The sequence below is a fragment of the Pseudophryne corroboree genome, unplaced genomic scaffold (genome assembly GCF_028390025.1).
Source record: "Pseudophryne corroboree isolate aPseCor3 unplaced genomic scaffold, aPseCor3.hap2 scaffold_515, whole genome shotgun sequence".
NCBI classification, from domain to species: Eukaryota; Metazoa; Chordata; class Amphibia; order Anura; family Myobatrachidae; genus Pseudophryne; species Pseudophryne corroboree.
Window position 1 is genome coordinate 172,173 of NW_026970118.1, and position 24,797 is coordinate 196,969.

General features: G+C 43.0%; 2 non-coding genes across 2 annotated transcripts; both read left to right on the forward strand.

Moving 5' to 3' along the window:
- The first annotated feature begins 8,910 nt into the window (after positions 1 to 8,910).
- On the forward strand, positions 8,911 to 9,074 carry LOC135031481 (U1 spliceosomal RNA). The gene has a single exon (XR_010227184.1). It is a non-coding gene; the product is annotated as a U1 spliceosomal RNA (small nuclear RNA).
- Positions 9,075 to 9,226: 152 nt separating this feature from the next.
- LOC135031427 (U1 spliceosomal RNA) lies at positions 9,227 to 9,389 on the forward strand. Its single transcript, XR_010227136.1, has one exon. It is a non-coding gene; the product is annotated as a U1 spliceosomal RNA (small nuclear RNA).
- Positions 9,390 to 24,797: the final 15,408 nt, after the last annotated feature.

Here is a 24,797-nt window from a genome sequence, read left to right on the forward strand (position 1 = left end):
CAGGATCTCTTGCAATTACATGTGCAGCAGAGTACTGTAATGGAAGCATTCTGGGTCCATAGCCCAGAGGTAGGCAGATTGAAACTATCCTCTGCTATATGCGTTTTTTTTTTGTTAATTAAAGTAATCCAAAACTGGGATTGATATTTTTGCTCTTTTATTTTTACTTAAAGTACAATAACTTTTACCATTTTCATTTGTTTTAATAGTATATTGACAGTATTGTTTTCTTTCAAAAATCCACTTAATTTTCTTTACCCTATTATTAAAATGGTAATTGACAAAAACAAACTACATTGTCACCAGAAGAGCAATACAAAATGTACAAGTGATATATTAAAATCATCTTTCCAGCTTGAATTTCAATGATGCATTGGGGCAACGATTTTGTGAGAAACATCTTCACCCTTAAATAAAGATTTTCTTAATTCCTTACCTGTGTGCTAATTAGATATCACCTTGTTTTCACATTAAACAGACTTCCACATGAGAAAGCAGCAAGGATGCAGTGGCGTTAATGTTTCCTGGTGTCAACCTGTATTATTTCAGTAGATATTGAAATGAGGATGCATCTTGCTGCCTTTCCAATGAAGCAAGTTTAATTTAGTAATAGGTGAAAAACCATCCCTACAAAGATGTTAATCAGATACTTGGCTTTGTGGACACTTTTCAGAGAACAAATTTGTTAGCATAAAAATAAAGCCAGAAAATGAAGAGCTGTTTAATCACTCAATTTGATTTTTTTGCCAGCATATTTCTTTTTCTCTGCAAACCACTGCTAAATTGTGCTTCCTAGCTGTTTTTATAAAATCACTGAATCAAATCTAACTCTGATTACATCAGAGAAGGCCAGGTACCCTACACCATAACAGGGGTTTTTGAAATTTTGACTTGTCTACTTAAAGATCACCAAAATCTGATAACAAGGTCAATTACATCCCTGGGTGGGATTGAACCACCAACCTTTTAGTTAATAGCTGTACACACTAACTGATTGCGCCACAGCGACACTTTGCAAAAGTACATACTGACAAAGGCTAATAAGCATTCATCTAGAACGTTTCCTAGAAAAACTTTAAATAGTCAATAATCTGGAGAGTTTTTGTAAGATGTTTCTTCCATCAACCAATGAAGAAACACATTGGTACTTTCCCATGATGAGTGAGTGCTTCAGGATCTCTTGCAATTACATGTGCAGCAGAGTACTGTAATGGAAGCATTCTGGGTCCATAGCCCAGAGGTAGGCAGATTGAAACTATCCTCTGCTATATGCGTTTTTTTTTTGTTAATTAAAGTAATCCAAAACTGGGATTGATATTTTTGCTCTTTTATTTTTACTTAAAGTACAATAACTTTTACCATTTTAATTTGTTTTAATAGTATATTGACAGTATTGTTTTCTTTCAAAAATCCACTTAATTTTCTTTACCCGATTATTAAAATGGTAATTGACAAAAACAAACTACATTGTCACCAGAAGAGCAATACAAAATGTACAAGTGATATATTAAAATCATCTTTCCAGCTTGAATTTCAATGATGCATTGGGGCAACGATTTTGTGAGAAACATCTTCACCCTTAAATAAAGATTTTCTTAATTCCTTACCTGTGTGCTAATTAGATATCACCTTGTTTTCACATTAAACAGACTTCCACATGAGAAAGCACAAAGGATGCAGTGGCGTTAATGTTTCCTGGTGTCAACCTGTATTATTTCAGTAGATATTGAAATGAGGATGCATCTTGCTGCCTTTCCAATGAAGCAAGTTTAATTTAGTAATAGGTTAAAAACCATCCCTACAAATGTGTTAATCAGAAACTTGGCTTTGTGGACACTTTTCAGAGAACAAATTTGTTAGCATAAAAATAAAGCCAGAAAATGAAAAGCTGTTTAATCACTCAATTGGATTTTTTTGCCAGCATATTTCTTTTTCTCTGCAACCCACTGCTAAATTGTGCTTCCTAGCTGTTTTTATAAAATCACTGAATCAAATCTAACTCTGATTACATCAGAGAAGGCCAGGTACCCTACACCATAAGAGGGGGTTTGAAATTTTCACTTGTCTACATAAAGATCACCAAAATCTGATAACAAGGTCAATTACGTCCCTGGGTGGGATTGAACCACCAACCTTTTGGTTAATAGCCTTACACAGTAACTGATTGCGCCACAGCAACACTTTGTAAAAGTCCATACTGACAAAGGCTAATAAGCATTCATCTAGAACGATTCCTAGAAACATTTTAAAAAGTCAATAATGTGGAGAGTTTTTGTAAGATGTTTCTTCCATCAACCAATGAAGAAACACATTGGTACTTTCCCATGATGAGTGAGTGCTTCAGGATCTCTTGCACTTACATGTGCAGCAGAGTACTGTAATGGAAGCATGCTGGGTCCATAACCCAGAGGTAGGCAGATTGAAACTATCCTTTGCTATATGCATTTTTTTTTTGTTCATTAAAGTAATCCAAAACTGGGATTGATATTTTAGCTTTTATTTTTACTTAAAGTACAATAACTTTTACCATTTTAATTTGTTTTAGTGCAAATGGCATATCAGCAGTCAGCACTAACTGGTGACATGCCATTTGTACAAGTAAGCCATGTGTGACTAATATATAAACATACTTTATTAAATAACACCTCAAACTATCATACCCAGGATTCAAACCTATAACCTGTTGAATTCTAATCAAACACCCTACCCATGGAGCTACTTGATCCTGCATCTTTTCTAACCTCCAAAAACAGATTCAGTTGCATTTTCCAGCGTGTTTTGTTTGCGCCTTTGCAAATGTCTTACATCGACAAACTTATTTAGTACTATTTTGCAAATAGGGTTACATTGTCGCAACATTGTGTTCCCTAATTGCTTGATTTTTTAAATGCAACAATTGATAAAGACACCTGAGAATTGCTCTGTGGAGTCTTATTTTGTGTTTTGTGTTTAGTCTTTAGATCTGAATTTGAATGTACTTGTGAACTAACTTAATTTCCTACTTCTAAATTCATTCCTAAATTCACTACTTACATGAATCCTGTAGTTGGGCATTTTGGGACTTCGATTGTGGGCATTGTTTTGTGTCCAGACCAGCAGCAGGTGGTGTGCATTTGCTGGAAAGGCATCGAAGACCTCCGATATGCTGCATCTCCTGATGTGTGTCTCCCTCAAGTGGCTGTCAGCAAATGCCTGCTAGACACCCCATTCCAAGCTGATTGTGACATCATGGAACATGCATCATAGAACAGGCATGCTAAAACATGGGTCTTCAACCTGCGACCCTCCAGCTGCTGTGGAACTACACATCCCAGCATGCCCTGCCTCAGTTTTAGCATACCTTAATAGCAAAACTGTGGCAGGGCATGCTGGGATGTGTAGTTTCACAGCAGCTGGAGGGCCACAGGATGAAGACCCATGTGCTAGAGCCAAGCCGCAGGTACATTGAATGCTAGCAAGCTGAATATTTAAATCCTTTTTGTTCCGCAGCATTCCAATGCGGAAGATTCCATGGAACGAGAGATCCTTCCATTGAGAAGGACATGCTGCCTGGATGACTACACTGTGCAAATTAAATCACGGAGCCAGTTGGCTTGTGGGTGGCTCTGGTGACTGGGTGGTTGGGTGGGTGGTGTGTCGGAAGTGGAGCGCATGCAAATGATTGTGTATCATCCAGCTAGTGAGAGAGAAAACTCATGCAGGAGTGTTCCTGCTTGTCAGTGGGTTATGCACCTTGCCAGACGTTAAATCTACATAGAGCAGCTGGAGGGGACAAGAGCAGGTTTGCAAAATATAGATAGAAGAGCATATATGCTGGCGCATTCTCCATGATTGTGTCAGCTTATGTTTTGGTGCACTGCACTTTCCTCCACTAAGTTTTAGCCATTTTTGTTAAGCTCAAGTGTAGTTGCTTCTCGGCCTTTTGGCTGTGATCTTGTATCGTGGTTGAAGGGTCTGCTGGAGGGAGGGATTGTTTTCTTCATTGGCGAAAGACCAAAGATATTCCAGGATGGAAGGCTTGGGAACACTATCTGTTTTTCAGTTGTGGAAGAGCACAGAGGTCGGATTGGACTACATTCTATAGTAAAGGATATCTTTCTATTTATTGACCCTCCCCTTATATGTGTCTGTGTTACAATAAAGCTTCGGTTTTGTGAATCCCTCACCCTCTTACACTCCACACCCATAGCCTTATTAACTGTTGTATTATTGTATACTTTAAATGTATAGTGCAGTTCATGATTTATAGTGTAGACTGGCCTGTGCTGTAGTTCTTGAACTGTACTATACCGTCAGCATTTGTATTGTGTTTTGGCTGTGCTGCAACACTGTATTTATGTGTGCAATGTTTATGTATGTTTTTTTTTTATGTCAATAAAGACTGCTTTTTCAAGCCAATATCTGAAAACAATCAATGTTTATCTTTGATGGCAATAAAAGTGGTATGATATTTGATGCTTTTGAAATCCAATATCTGATATGTCCCCTATCTGGGAACCATATATTAAATGGCTTTTCAGAAAAGGGAGATGGGAGAAGAGCTTTCATTACTTGTAGGACCGATGCACATAAAGAAGCAAAAAAACATACATAAACATTACACACATAAGTACCGCGTTGCGGCACAGCCAAAACACAATAGAAATGCTGATGGTATAGTACAGTTCAAGAACTACAGCACAGGCCAGCCTACACTATAAATCATGAACTGCACTATACATTTAAACTGTACAATAATACAACAGTTAATAAGGCTATGGGTGTGGAGTGTAAGAGGGTGAGGGAATCACAAGCCCGAAGCTTTATTGAAAGACTGACACATATAAGGGGAGGTTTAATAAATAGAAAGCCATCCTTTACTATAGAATGTAGTCCAATCCGACCTCTGTGCTCTTCCACAACTGAAAAACAGATAGTGTTCCCAAGCCTTCCATCCTGGAATATCTTTGGTCTTTCGCCAATGAAGAAAGCAATCCCTCCCTCCAGCAGACCCTTCAACCACAATACAAGATCACAGCCAAAAGGCCGAGAAGCAACTACACTTGAGCTTAACAAAAATGGCTAAAACTTAGTGGAGGAAAGTGCAGTGCACCAAAACATAAGCTGACACAATCATGGAGAATGCGCCAGCATATATGCTCTTCTATCTATATTTTGCAAACATGCTCTTGTCCCCTCAGCTTGGAATGGGGTGTCTAGCAGGCATTTGCTGACAGCCACTTGAGGGAGACACACATCAGGAGATGCAGCATATCGGAGGTCTTCGATGCCTTTCCAGCAAATGCACACCACCTGCTGCTGGTCTGGACACAAAACAATGCCCACAATCGAAGTCCCAAAATGCCCAACTACAGGATTCATGTAAGTAGTGAATTTAGGAATGAATTTAGAAGTAGGAAATTAAGTTAGTTCACAAGTACATTCAAATTCAGATCTAAAGTCTAGGTAGGCCTCACGTCCTGGCAGCCGCCAGCATTTAAAAATGCCTTGATTAGAGGTACGGAATTAAATGTAGATAAGAAGTAGACACAAAATAAGACTCCGCAGAGCAGTTATCAGGTGTTTTTATCAATTGTTGCATTTAAAAAATCAAGCAATTAGGGAACACAATGTTGCAACAATGTAACCCTATTTGCAAAATAGTACTAAATAAGTTTGTCGATGTAAGACATTTGCAAAGGCGCATCCAAAACACGCTGGAAAATGCAACTGAATCTGTTTTTGGAGGCTAGAATAGGAAATGTGCATCGGTCCTACAAGTACTGAAAGCTCTTCTCCCATCTCCCTTTTCTGAAAAGCCATTTAATATATGGTTCCCAGATAGGGGACATATCAGATATTGACTTTCAAAAGCAGCAAATATCATACCACTTCTATTGCCATCAAAGATAAACATTGATTGTTTTCAGATATTGGATTGAAAAAGCAGTCTTTATTGACATAAAGAAGCAAAAAAACATACATAAACATTACACACATAAGTACTGTGTTGCAGCACAGCCAAAACACAATACAAATGCTGTCGGTATAGTACAGTTCAAGAACTACAGTACAGGTCAGCCTACACTATAAATCATGAACTGCACTATACATTTAAACAATACAATAGTTAATAAGGCTATGGGTGTGGAGTGTAAGAGGGTGACGGAATCACAAGCCCAAAGCTTTATTGAAAGACAGACACATATAAAGGGAGGATTAATAAATACAAAGATACCCTTTACTATAGAATGTAGTCCAATCCGGTCATTCAACTCTTCCACAACTGAAAAACGGATAGTGTTCCCAAGCCTTCCATCCTGGAATATCTTCAGTCTCTCGCCAATGAAGAAAACAATCCCTCCAGCAGACTCTTCAACCACAATACAATATCACAGCCAAAAGAGCGAGAAGCAACTACACTTGCGTTTAAACAAAATGGCTAAAACTTAGTGGAGGAAAGTGCAGTGCACCAAAACATAAGCTGACACAATCATGGAGAATGCGCCAGCATATATGCTCTTCTGTGTATATTTTCCAAACCTGCTCTTGTCCCCTCCAGTTGCTCCATGTAGATTTGACGTCTGGCAAGGTGCATAACTCACTGACAAGCAGGCACACTCCTGCATGAGTTTTCTCTCTCACTAGCTGGATGATACACATTCATTTGCATGTGCTCCACCTCCGACACACCGCCCACCCAACCACCCAGTCACCAGAGCCACCCACAAGCCAACTGGCTCCGTGATTTAATTTGCACAGTGCAGTCATCCAGGCAGCATGTCCTTCTCAATGGAATAATCTCTGGTTCCATGGAATCTTCCGCATTGGAATGCTGCGGAACAAAAAGGATTTAAACATTCAGCTTGCTAGCATTCAATGTACCTGCGGTTTGGTTCTAGCACATGGGTCTTCATCCTGTGGCCCTCCAGCTGCTGTGAAACTACACATCCCAGCATGCCCTGCCACAGTTTTGCTATTAAGGTATGCTAAAACTGAGGCAGGGCATGCTGGGATATGTAGTTCCACAGCAGCTGGAGGGTCGCAGGTTGAAGACCCATGTTCTAGCATGCCTGTTCTATGATGCATGTTCCGTGATGTCACAATCAGCTTGGAATGGGGTGTCTAGCATGCATTTGCTGACAGCCACTTGAGGCAGACACACATCAGGAGATGCAGCATATCGGAGGTCTTCGATGCCTTTCCAGCAAATGCACACCACCAGCTGCTGGTCTGGACACAAAACAATGCCCACAATTGAAGGCTCAAAATGCCCAACTACAGGATTAATGTAAGTAGTGAATTTAGGAATGAGTTTAGAAGTAGGAAATTAAGTTAGTTCACAAGTACATTCAAATTCAGATCTAAAGACTAGGTAGGCCTCACGTCCTGGCAGCACCCAGCATTTAAAAATGCCTTGATTATAGGTAGGGAATTAAATGTAGATAAGAAGTAGACACAAAAGAAGACTCCACAGAGCAATTATCAGGTGTCTTTATCAATTTTTGCATTTAAAAAATCAAGCAATTAGGGAACACAATGTTGCGACAATGTAACCCTATTTGCAAAATAGTACTAAATAAGTTTGTCGATGTAAGACATTTGCAAAGGCGCAAACAAAACACGCTGGAAAATGCAACTGAATCTGTTTTTGGAGGTTAGAATAGATGCAGGATCAAGTAGCTCAATGGGTAGGGTGTTTGATTAGAATTTAACAGGTTATAGGTTTGAATCCTGGGTATGATAGTTTGAGGTGTTATTTAATAAAGTATGTTTATATATTAGTCACACATGGCTTACTTGTACAAATGGCATGTCACCAGTTAGTGCTGACTGCTGATATGCCATTTACACAAACATGCCATGTGTGACTGTATATGCATTTAAGGAGGGCACCCCTGCAATACCACAAACCATTGAGTGTCAAGTATACTAGATATATCTTCATATCTCATGTGCTTTCTCTGAGACCAATCTTGTTATGCCCCTTCCCCACAAGGCATGCGCCTTTTGTCCATATTGCAAAAATGGGGGGGAGGGCATATAATTCTCTGTCACAGGGCACCAAAAAGTCTAGTTATGGCTCTGGTATGCATTATGTAATCTGGCAGACCATCTCTCCAACACTGGCTGGTTGGAATAGAAATCCGGTTATCTATGTGAGCAAATGACCATCAACGATTTACTCTCAAACACTAAAAAATTGACAAAAATGGTCCCCTAAACAAATTGGTTAAATTTTGGGTTTAACCAATTTGTGTAATGACCATTTTTGACCACTTTTCTAGTGTTTGGGAGCAAATGGTTAATTGACATTTGCTCCTATACATTACCAGATTTTCATTCCATCCATCCAGACTGGATAGATAGCCTGACAGATAATTGTGTAGTGTACGCCCAGGATAACTGTTAGTCATGCTTTATTTTATGGCGGCACATAAATGGGTGGACAGATCCAGGGCAAGCACCAGAGGGAGGCCTGCACCGTCATGCGGCAGGCTTGTCCGTTTTGGAAGCAGGCTGATGGGCAGCCCAGGATTGCTTCAGTCTGGGCTTGGCAGGTCTGGAAACATGAGCTTGCTTTGGGTATGCCTGACCTTGGGTACGCTTTACCTGGAGGATGAAAGGGCCAAGAAAAGTACTTTTAGCCTTCTGCGTGGTAGGAGTCATACTAGGTAGGCAAGCTGTTTTAGCAGTAGCCAGATCAGCTACAATCTTATTGAGGTCTTCTCCAAAAGGAGATTCAACTGAGGCAGCACAAGGGAACTCTCATCTGGGGACAACAACTGCAGGGAGAACACATATTTTCAGATGAACATGGTAGGGCAGAAGGCTGCCTAATACTGAAGCACCCCCAAACAACAAATCAAATGCAACTTACTTGACAGAGATGTGCCTGAGCAACGGCCCTCCCCAGCCCTATCCCAAATCATACTTATTTTGCATAGGAGATACCATGGTCATGAAGATTGTTCTCCCAGGGTTAGGTTCATTCATTGCATTCTGGGTATGCTGACCCCTGTGATTTCCCCAAATGTGGGAAACTCGACTGCATTATTTGTGGTAGTGGGGGACTGTGTTTGTGCTTTCCTCTGGTCAGCTCTGGTAAAAGTCAGATTTCTTTGTCTCAGATCTTCCTCTAGCCTTGTTCTTCTTTCGAGAGTTCCCTTGTGCTGCCTCAGTTGGATCTCCTTCACTTGACAGGGGGGTGCCCGAGCAGCGACCCTCCCCAGCTCTAGCCCAACTCCTACTTACCTGCAAGGTGAGATACTATGATCATGAAGTTGCTTCTCCCAGGGCAAGGCTCACCCATTGCACTCTGGGTGTGCTGCCCCTGCGATTTCCCCAAATGTGGGAAACTTGACTGCATAATTTGAGTTTTCCCTGGTCGGCTCTCATGTAATTCAGATCTCTTTGTCTCAGGTCTCTCTCCAGCCTAGTTTGCTGTCTGGTTCCACTTCTTTTTTCTTGAGCCCCTCCCTTCTATACCCTTGTGCACTATCCTGACTTCTCCTCCCGTCTGCTTACTTTGTGCCTCCCAATGCACAATGCAAACTACGGGTAGTGCTGCAGGGCCCACACCCTTTTACTTGCTTTACAGAGCAGCTCTGGAGCTGTTACAGTGCCCAGCTGCTGCAAGAAATCAGCTTGAATGCTTCAGGGGCTGGGGAATGGCCAACATGAGCCCCACACCGAAGGAGGGTGGGGGTGCTTAATGCGAACTAGGGGTCATCCAAGCACCACAAAAGGCCTCCATGCCCTGCACGCTCCTTTTCTCTTTTCATATGCAGACGAGGGTTGAAGCCAACTTTGACCCACTGCTTGGATGACATCACCATATTCAAATCCATCTGCTGCAGGCCATCCCCCAGGAATGCTTGCACTAGTTGTTGCATTTGGTTTGTTGTTTGGGGGTGCTTCAGTATTAGGCAGCCTTCTGCCACCCCATGTTCATCTGAAAATATGTGTTCTCCCTGCAGTTGTTGTCCCCAGATGAGAGTTCCCTTGTGCTGCCTCAGTTGAATCTCCTTTACTTGACAGAGATGTGCCTGAGCAACGGCCCTCCCCAGCCCTATCCCAAATCATACTTATTTTGCATAGGAGATACTATTGTCATGAAGATTGTTCTCCCAGATTTAATTAAGTGATTTTATAAAAAACAGCTAGGAAGCACAATTTAGCAGTGGGTTGCAGAGAAAAAAATAACATTTTAAACCTACCGGTAAATTTTTTTTCTCGTAGCCCGTAGAGGATGATGGGGACTCCGTAAGGACCATGGGGGATAGACGGGCTCCGCAGCAGACATGGGCACTTTAAGAAAGACTTTAGATCTGGGTGTGCACTGGCTCCTCCCTCTATGCCCCTCCTCCATACCTCAGTTAGAGAAACTGTGCCCAGAGGAGACGGACAGTACGAGGAAAGGATTTTTGTTAATCCAAGGTCAAGATTCATACCAGCCACACCAATCACACCGTATAACTTGTGATATACTACCCAGTTAACAGTATGAAAACAACATAGCATCAGTCCAAGACCGATGAAAACTAACATATAACCCTTATGTAAGCAATAACTATATACAAGTCTTGCAGAAGTAGTCCGCACTTGGGACGGGCACCCAGCATCCTCTACGGACTACGAGAAAAAGATTTACCGGTAGGTTTAAAATCTTATTTTCTCTTACGTCCTAAAAGATGCTGGGGACTCCGTAAGGACCATGGGGATTATACCAAAGCTCCCAAACGGGCTCCTGCGGATGACTCTGCAGCACCGATTGAGCAAACAGGAGGTCCTCCTCAGCCAGGGTATCAAACTTATAGAACTTTGCAAAGGTGTTTGAACCCGACCAAGTAGCAGCTCGGCACAGCTGTAGTGCCGAGACCCCCGGGCAGCTGCCCAAGAAGAGCCCACCTTCCTAGTGGAATGGGCCTTGACTGAATTAGGCAACGGCAATCCCGCCATAGAATGCGCCTGCTGAATCGTGTTACAGATCCAGAGAGCAATAGTCTGATTTGAAGCAGGGGTGCCAATCTTGTTGGCTGCATACAGGACAAACAGTGCTTCTGTTTTTCTGACTCTAGCCGTTCTGGCCACGTAAATTTTCAAAGCCCTGACCACATCAAGGGACTCGGAATCCTCCAAGTCACGCGTAGCCACAGGCACCACAATAGGTTGGTTCATATGAAAGGATGAGTCCACTTTTAGCAGGAATTGAGGACGGGTCTGCAATTCCGCTCTATCCATATGGAAAACCAGATAGGGGATTTTATGTGATAAAGCTGCTAATTCCGACACTCGCCTAGCGGAAGCCAAGGCTAATAACATGACCACCTTCCAAGTGAGATATTTAAACTCCACCATTTTAAGTGGTTCAAACCATAACCTTAACACCACGTTAAGGTCCCAAGGGACCACCAGAGGTACAAAAGGAGGCTGAATATGCAGTACTCCCTTCACAAAAGTTTGTACTTACTTCAGGAAGAGAGGCCAATTCCTTTTGAAAGAAAATGGATAAGGCCAAAATCTGAACCTTAATAGAGCCTAATTTTAGGCCCAAATTCACTCCAGTTTGTAGGAAGTGAAGGAAGTGGCCCAGGTGGAATTCTTACGTATGAGCATTCCTGGCCTCACACAAAGAAACATATTTTCGCCATATACAGTGATAATGTTTAGATGTCACGTCCTTCCTAGCCTTTATTAGCGTAGGAATGACCTCATCTGGAATACCCTTTTCCGCTAGGATCCGGCGTTCAACCGCCATGCCGTCAAACGCAGCCGCGGTAAGTCTTGGAACAGACAGGGCCCCTGTTGCAACAGGTCCTGTCTTAGAGGAAGTGGCCACGGATCTTCTGTGAGCATTTCCTGCAGATCTGGATACCAGGTCCTTCGCGGCCAATCTGGAACAATGAGAATTGTTCTTACTCCTCTTTTTCTTACTATTATCAACACCTTGGGTATGAGAGGTAAAGGAGGAAATACATAGACCGACCGGAACACCCACGGTGTCACTAGGGCGTCTACAGCTACTGCCCGAGGGTCTCTTGACCTGTTGCAATACCTCTGTAGCTTTTTGTTGAGGCGGGACGCCATCATGTCTATCTGGAACAGTCCCCACCGACTTGCAATCTGTGCGAAGACTTCCTGATGGAGTCCCCACTCTCCTGGATGTAGGTCGTGTCTGCTGAGGAAGTCTGCATCCCAGTTGTCCACTCCCGGAATTAACACTGCTGACAGTGCGCTTTGATAAAGCTAAATATTTATCTTATTTAAAACCCTTTGTGAGGTCTAAGAACACTGTACGCTATTTGCGTATGGAGTACCGTAAGGGTACGCTCGTTGCGTAACAATCGCTTAGCCGTGGTCGAGACGCTCAAGCGTCACGTTCGCTCACGGCCAAGAGATAACAGGCAGGCACGCTATTGGCTGCTGACTAACGTAATGGTTCGCTATAGCGTAACGGACGCTGTATCGGGAGCGGGCTGCTCGAGCGATACAGACGCTCACGAGAATACGCTGTTGGTATCGGGCACACTTATAGGTGAGCGACTACCGTAATGCTACGCTATCAGCGTAGCGGACGCTCGAGACCACGAGGAGATCACGAGCGGCGCCGACGCTCACAATGTTAAACCTTTATGTCTAAACCACAAACAATGTAATTTGCTGTAAAACCTTAGTGTAGAGATAGGGTGTAAATGCAACACTGTATAACCTTATTAACTCAAAAGCTGTTCGAGCGTCACCGACGCTCTGAGAATACTTAACACTATAAGAAATACACAAATACCGTGCTTAGGGTCCAACGCCTAATATATATATTATGAATGTTATACTTGCAAAAGAATTAATACAATACAAGTCATACACTACAATATAACATAGACTAACTAACCAGGTAACTACACAGTAAATACAATACAAGTACGTTTAAGAGAAAATGAGAGAAAGAGAAGAGAGAGAGAGAAAGATATGGCCCATAATAACAAGAAAAGACAATATGATTACGGAGAAAACTTACGCACAAAGGAAACGATCGCATGCGCCTCTGGACATCCAGCTCCCGATTTTCAGCAATGATAACCGATGAAGAGTGAGTGCTGGATGTGATCGGCCTGTCTATTTATGCCCCACACACAATACAATTCAATGGTCCCTACAATCTCATTGTTCATTGGACACAGGAATTCGTCTTCGCATTATAACAAAAGGTCATAGGTTGATTCATACAGGTGGGCTGTGACTATTTCCAACAGCTCAGGTGGGAGGGAAACTGGGTTTCCCGCCGCATGGATAAGTAAGTGCAAATACAGTAAATGTTCATAAACTTCTTATGTCCATAACTATTCGCACGAGCGATTGATCCGCTTCAAACCAACACCGGAATATTGCTAATTAAATACTCTTCCGATGGATACTAAACACCACTGTATTACTCCTGTCTGACCCTTCGTATCAAACAATGAGGGATCTCTCTGTCCAGGAACATACTACATTAACTAAACTTTCAGAATCTATCAAAGGGACCATAATCTACAAAATGCATTATATGGTGAAAATATGTAACGAAAGAGTCGCCCGCTAGACGCACACAATCTCTACCGTAAATGTGCATACCGTGCGCCTGCGGGTGCCCGCAACAGCGAGTATGCGCACGCACGGTAGAGCGCACGCATGCGCAGCAGGGACACATATGAGGTGCAAATATGGCAGTGTGCATCGTGATATTTTTCTGACTTTGACAGTCCACCCTTTGGCAGTCAACAATAACTGCCACTTCCTAAAACATTTCAAAAAGAGAAAAATATATGTCAGGGGTTAATACATTTACATGGTTGGGTAGGGGAGGAGAGGAGAAGGTAGGAAAAGGGTATGACCTAGTGAGATAGCAGAAGCATGTGTGTATGAATCCATGTTTGGGGGGTCATGTATCATCGTGCCGTACGTGTTTTAAATCAAGCTTTGAGGTATTGCGAAGTATACATTTGAATTCCTTCTTATCCCGTGGTACGGGTCTGTGGATGGGCTGTCAAACTTTACCGAGCTTTTTTCGGATTTTGGTTGTAACAAAAATGGGGAGCACATTTTAGTTGATGATACATGAATGGGGGAATATGTGATTGCTGATATCTGTGCCTGTATTCCCTATACTATGTGTGTAATTACCTGAAGGTTGTAGAGATGAAGAAAATACATAGTTACGGTAAATGCAGTGGTATTCTATGTCAGGTTAATGAACATTCGTCGATTGAGGTCTTGTTTGGTGTCTGTTGAATGCAGTCTTCTTTGTGCTTTTGCCCATAAGGTGCGAGCAAAAAGCTTTGTCAATGTCCATAGATTTACAAAAGTGTTGGGCTAGAGTAATTTTAAAATTTCTAGGGAAACTGGGGATCTATGGCATAGTTCATCAAAAATCTGTGTATAAGGTTGTCAAAACTTCTTCTTTAATCCATCTGTTGTCTGTATATCGGCTCATCAAATTCCTCGTCCAAGTGGGTCTTTTTACCTCAGAGGAAAACGGAAAAACAGGTGAAAGAAACGGACCGTAGAAATCGCATTACAATTTCCTCACTCCTTAAACTCATCACCCTGGTACTTCGTTTGCACTTCGTTAAAGCCTGACCGCATCTAAATATCAAGCCAATCGTTATGATAACACCTAAGATACATAGGAGAAACTTCCCTACATCCATTATAACTCCTTGAGCCCATTCTCCTAAACCGGAGAACCAATTTCGCGGGTTCAACCATGACACCCAACTAGTCAGCTCATTACTCACAGCAGCAAGGGTGAGATTGTGTCTCCTGCGAAATTCCCACTTCAATTGGAGAATATCGTCCATCTTTTGGTCTATGACCTCGACCGGGTCCTCGGTACTATTCGTTATATATGTGCAGCATTTCACGCCGTACTGCGTTGCCAGTGTGACACAATATCCACCTGTTACTGCTGTGAGATAATTGAGAATCATTCTATGCTGAACTAGTTCTGTTTTATAAGCTTGAAGTTCTCTTCCAGTATACCTAAACGTGTCATCATACATTTCTGTGATATTGTCTAACAAATTTGCGAGCGCAGATATGTATTTATAATTCAACACTCCTCTGGCGGTGCGAGTGAGGTCTAACGCAAGTAGAAACTGAATCCCGGTGGATTCATGGATCATGTCAGAGGCCGGGTGCTCTGTTCTTTCTATCAGGTGCCGTTTAACTACGTGCTCGTAATGGGTGTGAGTATAAGGAGTTTGGGCAACACGGTGTATGTCTTTCATTTTGGCATGTGATACAGTCATTACCTCAGGCAATACTTTTCCAATATAACACAATCCTTCAGAGTTTGGGGCAAGCCACTTATACGCCTTCCTCCCGCATATGAAATATGCATCATCGGGGAGAACATATGGGACGGAGTAGGACATAACCATATTACACATTTTCCATGTGAAATCTCCTAACCCTAATTCTCCCATCTGTCTAGTACACGTATCAGCTTGTACGATATGTGCACAGTATCCTGGTGATACCTCTCCAACTCTCGTAATTCTACTTCCTAGGGTATACCTATACCGGAAAGATTTTCCTCTACTGGCTATGTGGCGTATAAGCTCTGTATCTGTCGGCATTCTATCTGCTCTATATGAAAAGGTCATGGTTTGGTTACTCCATGACACTTCCCAATTTCCCGGCTTTCGGGGATTGGAAATGTTAAAACATATGAGGGATCTATCCACATGATATTGGTGGAGCTTCAAACTAGGAGGACTGGAGATATTAAACCTCCTGTCCACCGGTCTCCCACCACTTAGCTCAAGTACCTCCCCTATCGTTAAAGGAAATGGTACTAGTCCTGATTTGCTATGACCTTGAGGTACTTGAGAGCATACCCAACAATCTGTTTGATTTAACACGCTACCCACTAAGGAGTGATAGTCACTCAAGGGATGCCGGTCCATGTGGATATTAAAACTGGATTGGCATTTCTTAATGCACCCATCCTCGACTACGTTGTCACAGAGCCTACAGATACAGTTTTCTTCAGCTAACAATCCTTCACAATTCCTTCTATTGTCAATGCTATCGGATCGTTTTCTGATACTCGCCTTTGCTTGTTGATTATGTTGTTCTCGGAAAACTACGCCTCCATCTCTGTCATCAGAACCCATTCCAGAACCTCTCTCGACCTCCATGGTACTCTCGCCGGAACAGACTGCTCTGGTCAACATCATGGTCAACAGGAAAATCCGGATCACAGTCTCTTGGGGCAAGTCCATCTTATAGGAGGAAACGAAGAAGAATGAGAAGGGGGGGAAAATAATTTGAGGGAGAGGGGATGGGAAGTTGGAGAAAAACAATAAAAGGGAACAGGGAATCGACAACTGCTTTTGATCTTGTGATTTTCAATGCTCAGGTGCCGCCTCAGTCCTCCTGGAACAGACACTCCAGTGATACAACGTCCTCTACCGTCTGTTCCTTATCACGGGACCTCTCTGGATCAGCAACCTTCTTACAATGGGACGAATGAACCCAAGTCTCTCTCTCGGCAACTTTCAATGCTGTAGTGCTAGTCAATAAGACTTGGTATGGTCCTTCCCATCTGTCAATAAGGCAACCTGAGCGTAGAAAATTTCGTATCATTACATACTCCCCAGGTTCAATGTCATGACAATTACTATCTGGTAAATCAGGAATCACCAACTTCAAATTATTATTTTGATTCCTTAGCTGTTTACTCATATTAACCAGGTACTTTACAGTCACTTCATTGTTACACTTCAAATCATCCTGAGGGTTAATCATAACATGCGGTTGTCGACCAAACAAGATTTCAAAAGGGGACAGATTAAGAGGGGACCTGGGAGTGGTTCTGATGCTGTACAGTACAATGGGTAAAGCTTCTGGCCATGTCAATCCTGTTTCTGCCATAACTTTGCTCAAATTATTTTTAATAGTGCTATTCACTCTTTCCACCTTCGCACTCGCCTGTGGACGGTATGGAGTGTGCAGCTTGCTATCAATTCCCATCAACTTACACATTCCTTGAAAGACATCACCTGTAAAATGGGTACCCCTATCACTTTCGATAATTCTAGGGATACCATATCTACATACAAATTCCTGCACAATTTTCTTAGCAGTAAACATAGCGGTATTTGTGGCCGCCGGGAATGCTTCAACCCAATTTGAGAACACATCTATACAAACAAGTACATATTTCAAATTTCGACAAGGGGGTAATTGAATGAAGTCAATCTGTATTGCCTGGAAAGGACCGCCTGCAGGTGGGATATGAGATGGTTCTGTTGGTATTGCCTTTCCGATATTCTTTCTCAAACAGGTAAGGCATGACATTGCTCTCTTACTTGCATGAGATGAAAATCCTGGGGCGCACCAATATGCTCTTACCAACTTGCACATTCCTTCCTTGCCCAGATGAGTCAGCCCGTGAGCTGCCTCAGCTAAACATGGAAGATATGCTCTGGGGGCCACCGGTTTACCTTGTCCATCCGTCCAGAGTCCTGAGGACTCCTGGCCATATCCCTTCGCCTTCCAGACTGCCTTTTCCTGTGTGGAACACAAATTTTGCATTTCACACAACTTCTGTGTGTTGATGGTATTAAATACCATCAGTTGTGTGGTGTCTGTCTGTCTGGGGGTACCAGCTGCTAACTTAGCTGCTTCGTCTGCTCGGCTGTTACCAAGTGATACTGGGTCCTGGCTATATGTGTGTGCTTTACACTTGATAACAGCCACTCTGTCGGGTTCCTGTATCGCTGTTAGAAGCCTTTTGATGTGAGCTGCATGCGCTACCGGTGTACCAGCTGCCGTCATGAAATTTCTGAGGCGCCATAGGGCTCCGAAATCATGGACTACCCCGAATGCGTATCTAGAGTCGGTGTAGATATTGGCTGATTTGCCCTTAGCCAATTCACATGCTCTGGTTAGGGCGACCAGTTCAGCAACCTGGGCTGAGTGAGGTGGGCCTAGCGGTTCCGCTTCTATGGTGCCTTGGTCATCTACGACTGCGTATCCAGTACACAAGTCTCCCGAGTCTGACTGTCTGTGACAACTACCGTCCGTGTAGAAAGTTAGATCTACATTTTCCAGCGGGTTGTCACTGATGTCAGGCCTTGCGGTAAAATTTTGGGTCAAATATTCCATACAATCATGTGTGTCCTCCTGTGTGTTAAATTCTCCTTCCCCACCACTCTCATCCTCCACCCTTTGTGCCTGTCCAGGCACACCTGGGAGATATGTTGCAGGATTTAATGCACTGCATCTCCTTATGGTGATGTTTACGGGGGCCATTAGTGCCAATTCCCATCTTGTAAACCGCGCTGATGAGACGTGCCTGGTTTGGGCAGAATTTAGCAAGGCTGACACTGCATGTGGTGTATGAATTGTGAGGTTGTGACCTAGCACTACATCTTCGCTTTTCGTTACTAGCAATGCTATCGCAGCGACGCTTCGCAAGCATGTGGGGAGGGATCGCGCTACCGTGTCTAGCTGAGCGCTGTAGTATGCTACTGGCCTGCTGGCATCACCGTGCTTTTAGGTTAAGACGCCTGCCGCGCAACCAGCACTTTCTGTTCCGTACAGCTCAAAGGGTTTCCCATAGTCTGGCATACCTAATGCTGGTGCCTGCGTTAGGCACTGTTTAAGTCTCTCAAATGCCATCTCGGACTCGTCTGTATGCGAAATCCGATCAGGTTTGTTTGAGGAGACCATCTCCTGCAGAGGTAACGCTAGAATGGAAAACCCTGGGATCCAGTTACGGCAATACCCACACATTCCTAAAAATGTTCTGATCTGTTGCTGGGTTTTTGGCAGAGTCATGTCTCTAATTGCTTGAATTCTATCAGTGGTCAGGTGTCTCAGTCCTTGTGTTAGACAGTGTCCCAAATATTTTACCTTAGTTTGGCATAATTGCAACTTGTCTTTGGAAACCTTGTGTCCTGTGTCTGAAAGATGAAACAGGAGCTGTTTCGTATCCTTCAGGGATGCTTCCAATGAATCAGAACACAGTAGTAGATCATCCACGTACTGTATTAATACTGATCCACTCTCTGGTTGGAAAGACTGTAAACAATCATGCAAAGCCTGGGAAAATATACTTGGACTGTCTATGAAACCTTGTGGTAATCGAGTCCATGTGTATTGGACTCCTCTGTATGTGAATGCAAACAAATATTGGCTGTCAGGGTGCAGAGGTACCGAAAAGAAAGTGGAGCAGAGGTCAATAACAGTGAAAAATTTCGCAGTGGGAGGGATTTGCATAAGGATGACAGCTGGATTTGGCACTACGGGGAACTGACTCTCAACTATTTTGTTGATCCCCCTTAGATCCTGCACTAGCCGGTAACCCCTCCCCCCACTCTTTTTCACAGGGAAGATGGGACTATTGGCAGTGCTGGACGTTCTTACCAGAATACCCTGTTGTAGCAAGCGCTCTATTACGGGATACACTCCTAACTCCACCTCTGGCTTCAGAGGGTACTGTGGGATTTTTGGAGCTATCCTACCATCTTTTACTTGTACAACTACAGGAGCTACGTTTGCCATTAATCCAGTGTCCTGTCCATCTTTAGTCCAAAGTGACTCTGGTATCTGGGATGTCATTTCTTCTACTTTGGATGGAGTCCTATTTGTCATAATGGTATGTGACATTAATTTTGATGGGGAGTCTAACATGTCTCGCACTTCCTGAGCGTGATTCTCAGGTATGTCCAAGAATACACCTTCAGGAGTACAATAAATGACGCACCCCATTTTACACAATAAGTCTCTTCCCAGGAGATTAGTCGGTGCCGATGCAGCCAGCAAAAAGGAATGCTTGGTATGTAAAGGCCCTACTGTAATCTCGGCTGGTTTGCTAACAGGGTAGTGCTGGACTACTCCCGTTACCCCTATGGCTGGAATTGTCTTACCAGTGGTTCTCATGCCCACTGTCGAATTTATCACTGATTTGGCCGCCCCTGTGTCTACAAGAAAGTTTAATGATTTACCAGCTACATTGATTGCAATTTCAGGTTCACTCCCAAGGCTTGCAATCAATTTTACTGGCTGCAGATTACAGGTATGGCTACACCCCTATTGGGTATGGTGACCTCCCTGAATCCCGCTGGCAGCAACTACTTGTGAAGGGGTTAAATGGGAACTGCCAGGAGTTTGCCAGTCTCTGTTCGGGGGGTATCTTTTTGTTTCTCCTGCATGTGGCTCATAACTCCGTCTCTGCGGACCTTGCTCCCAATGTCGTGTGTCGTGTCGTTGTCTAGGGGGTTGGTAAGATCTTTGCGAATTTTTCGCTCTACAGTCTCGTGCTATGTGTCCCTGTTTATGACAAAAATAACATGTTACCACATTTGACTTACCCACAGGGTTTGGTGATATAAACACAGGCTGTTTTGTGGTCAGGGCCTGTATACTTACTGACATTAACTTATCACCTTGCGACTCCCTGTGTCTGGTGATATTCCGGTCGTGATCAATAGCAGCCTCTCTCAAAGTAGCCACTGACAGACCTCGCCAACATGGTTGCGTGGTCTGTACCCTTGTCTTTAATGCTTCTTTTAAACCATCCATTAGCACAGATACTGCTACTTCTTGATGGTTTGCATTGGTCCTAATGTCCTCTATGCCAGTGTACTTTGCCATTTCTAATAATGCCCGGTGAAAATAATCAGCAGCTGTTTCTGTCTCTTTTTGTTTAATGGAAAAAATTCTATTCCATTTGGCTACAGCTGGGAAATACTCCTTTAACTGTAAATTTATTCTTTTTACGTTATCTTTGTTGTACACATCTGTAAGAGGTACATCCAGATCCAATCCACAGTCAGCTAAAAATTGAGCTGAGTCGACATTGGAGGGTAAACATGCCCTCAGCAATATCTGCCAGTCTTTGTTATTGGGCTCTAAAGTGTTTCCTAGGTCTCTGATGTATTTTTGGCTAGCAACTAAGTATTTTCTGGGGTCAGGGAATTCAGACACTATGGTCCTTAATTCCATTCTGGAAAATGGGATATACATGGCAATGTTCCTGATAGGAGTGACTCCTGATGTGTCAGTTTTCCCATTTGGAACAGCTATTACCCTAACAGGATTAAGTCTACTAACATCATTCTGTGTAGATTCTACAGCCTGTGGTGAAATGGTTTCAGCATAGTGTAAGGTGCCGTACTTACCCGTTGATACGACCTCACCTGTCCCTCCGCTAGGGGGCTTTGTTACTAATCTTATGGGTTGGGCCGTGCCTACTGTCGTTTCTGATATAGTGGCTGCTAGAGAGAGCGCCGATATTGTTGCCGATTCGTCCTCTTGATCACACTCCTGGGGAAAGTTCAAAACAGGGTACAACTTGCACGGGTTAATGCTTGCATTGGTTAACTTATTAACATTATCCTTAACATTTATACAGTTGCTAAGTGCCTGTTTGTTACCCCCTGATGCGTCATTCTCCGCAACCAATTTCTCTCCTGATATGTATGGTGGCGGCGGGGCCGTGGCTATCAGTTTCCTGATAGGGCCAGATCCCGCCGCCAGAGCCAATCCTCTCTGTATTTCACCCTCCTGTTGCCATAGCTGCAAATAATCATAATGTCGGATTCGTCTCTTTGTTGATTTAATGAGACATATCCTCCTCCTTAAATTCATTAACACTTCTGGGCTGAAGCTACCTACTCTTGGGAATTTCTCCCCGTCATGTACTGTCATTCTCTCCCATTCATCACATAAAATTTCTGTATGTAAACCATATTTTTCACACATTACATACCTTGCCGACCCGACTGGTCGGTTTACTGAATCAACCCGAACCGAGGTTGATCGCCCCCTTCCTGAACAACTGGCCCCCATAATTTGCAGGTGTTGCTTGCTCTACCTCTGACCTTTATCTCAGGGTCTTCTGCGAACCCTTACAAAAAACCAAAATATTAAAAGATAGGTTGACGGTGAAGTTTACCGAGCACCTCACTCACTCGCCCACGCCGACCAATACGCCCACACACTGATATAGCGCTGGCGTACTCGACCCAGGGCCCCTATGAACCTCTATTTACTGGAACATGCGAGAGATATCCGAAGAACACTTACTCTTTCCAGTAACTATTGGTTGTTGGACAATTCCTGAGTGACCAGCGAACTTCCCTTCAGAAAATAAAAAATTACACAAATAACGTCAGAATGTACAAATAGTTTTATGACCGGGTTTGTACACAAATGGTACTGGTCAGACTAACTTAATGCACACAATTACGTGCGGTACAATCGTTCAGCACATAAGCAACTAATCTTATGTACGGAGCGACCAGTGGAATCGACATTCAGCAGCTGCGAATTCCTTCAGCCTGAGCTTTTTATGGCCTATATGGGTGTCGCACCAACCCTTCTTGGTGTTGTGCCTTGTCTCTATAGCGGACTTCCTTGTCTGCTGTACTTGGACCTCCTGGTCTGTTATGCGACCTCCTGGTCTGACCTCCTGGTCTGTTACAGTATGACCTCCTGGTCTGCTACACTCTAATGCTCAAATTTTATGTTTAACCAGAGATGCCTCCCTAGCCACCACGTATGTCACTTACACGTATGTACTTCACGAGAACTCGATGATTTCTGTGGTTCAATCCCCAAAATTGTAAAAACAAACACTCACTCACCACATACACACTTTTGTTTCTATTTCTATTTCTGCGCAGAAATTTTTCTTTAGACCAGATGTGTTGTAAATTTGGAGAAGGATCTGTTAATTTAAATTTCGGATTTAAAATAGATTTGCGCTATTTATCGCCTGTTGCGCTATTTATCGCTTGTTGCGCTATTTATCGCCTGTTGCGATATTTATCGCTTATTGCGCTATTTATCGCTTATTGTGCTATTTAAAAATCAACACTATCGTGTGATTTGAGTTACGTGGGCGTACCCAGACGCTCCGTTGCATAATTTACGCTGCGTGCGTCGGCCTTTGCGTACGCGAGTCTCAGCCTTTTGTTAGAGACACGTGTATACAAAACCAATGTCCACCGTAACACAACTAACACGTTTTATCAATGTAGATGATCCTCAGTCGTCTACCGTGCAACACACCAATCTCTCCTTTTACCTTTAGGTAGAGCTGCGTGTGTGCTTTACACTTTATCCCTTAACGCATTACTTTTACACTTTAACTATGAAATAGCGACAAATCTCTCTTAGCACGTTTTATCAATTATAAAATGGCAAACAGGAGAGTGATATATGAAAATACACGAATGAAAAAGAAATGCAGATATGCGTGTGTGCGTACGCAAGATAGAAATAAACAGTTTTAAAAGACACTAGTGTGTTGTTCTTACCTCCGGTTCCCGGATTCCTTCAGCACCCTTTACTAAGCGAAACAGACGCTTATCCCGTCAGCACTGCGAAGAATATGATCTCCCGCCCTTTGCTGATGGATAATGTCTGCTGAAATTACCTAGCAGAGATATGTGAAGGACAGGACGAGCCGCCAATTGATAAAGCTAAATATTTATCTTATTTAAAACCCTTTGTGAGGTCTAAGAACACTGTACGCTATTTGCGTATGGAGTACCGTAAGGGTACGCTCGTTGCGTAACAATCGCTTAGCCGTGGTCGAGACGCTCAAGCGTCACGTTCGCTCACGGCCAAGAGATCACAGGCAGGCACGCTATTGGCTGCTGACTAACGTAATGGTTCGCTATAGCGTAACGGACGCTGTATCGGGAGCGGGCTGCTCAAGCGATACAGACGCTCACGAGAATACGCTGTTGGTATCGGGCACACTTATAGGTGAGCGACTACCGTAATGCTACGCTATCAGCGTAGCGGACGCTCGAGACCACGAGGAGATCACGAGCGGCGCCGACGCTCACAATGTTAAACCTTTATGTCTAAACCACAAACAATGTAATTTGCTGTAAAACCTTAGTGTAGAGATAGGGTGTAAATGCAACACTGTATAACCTTATTAACTCAAAAGCTGTTCGAGCGTCACCGACGCTCTGAGAATACTTAACACTATAAGAAATACACAAATACCGTGCTTAGGGTCCAACGCCTAATATATATATTATGAATGTTATACTTGCAAAAGAATTAATACAATACAAGTCATACACTACAATATAACATAGACTAACTAACCAGGTAACTACACAGTAAATACAATACAAGTACGTTTAAGAGAAAATGAGAGAAAGAGAAGAGAGAGAGAGAAAGATATGGCCCATAATAACAAGAAAAGACAATATGATTACGGAGAAAACTTACGCACAAAGGAAACGATCGCATGCGCCTCTGGACATCCAGCTCCCGATTTTCAGCAATGATAACCGATGAAGAGTGAGTGCTGGATGTGATCGGCCTGTCTATTTATGCCCCACACACAATACAATTCAATGGTCCCTACAATCTCATTGTTCATTGGACACAGGAATTCGTCTTCGCATTATAACAAAAGGTCATAGGTTGATTCATACAGGTGGGCTGTGACTATTTCCAACAGCTCAGGTGGGAGGGAAACTGGGTTTCCCGCCGCATGGATAAGTAAGTGCAAATACAGTAAATGTTCATAAACTTCTTATGTCCATAACTATTCGCACGAGCGATTGATCCGCTTCAAACCAACACCGGAATATTGCTAATTAAATACTCTTCCGATGGATACTAAACACCACTGTATTACTCCTGTCTGACCCTTCGTATCAAACAATGAGGGATCTCTCTGTCCAGGAACATACTACATTAACTAAACTTTCAGAATCTATCAAAGGGACCATAATCTACAAAATGCATTATATGGTGAAAATATGTAACGAAAGAGTCGCCCGCTAGAC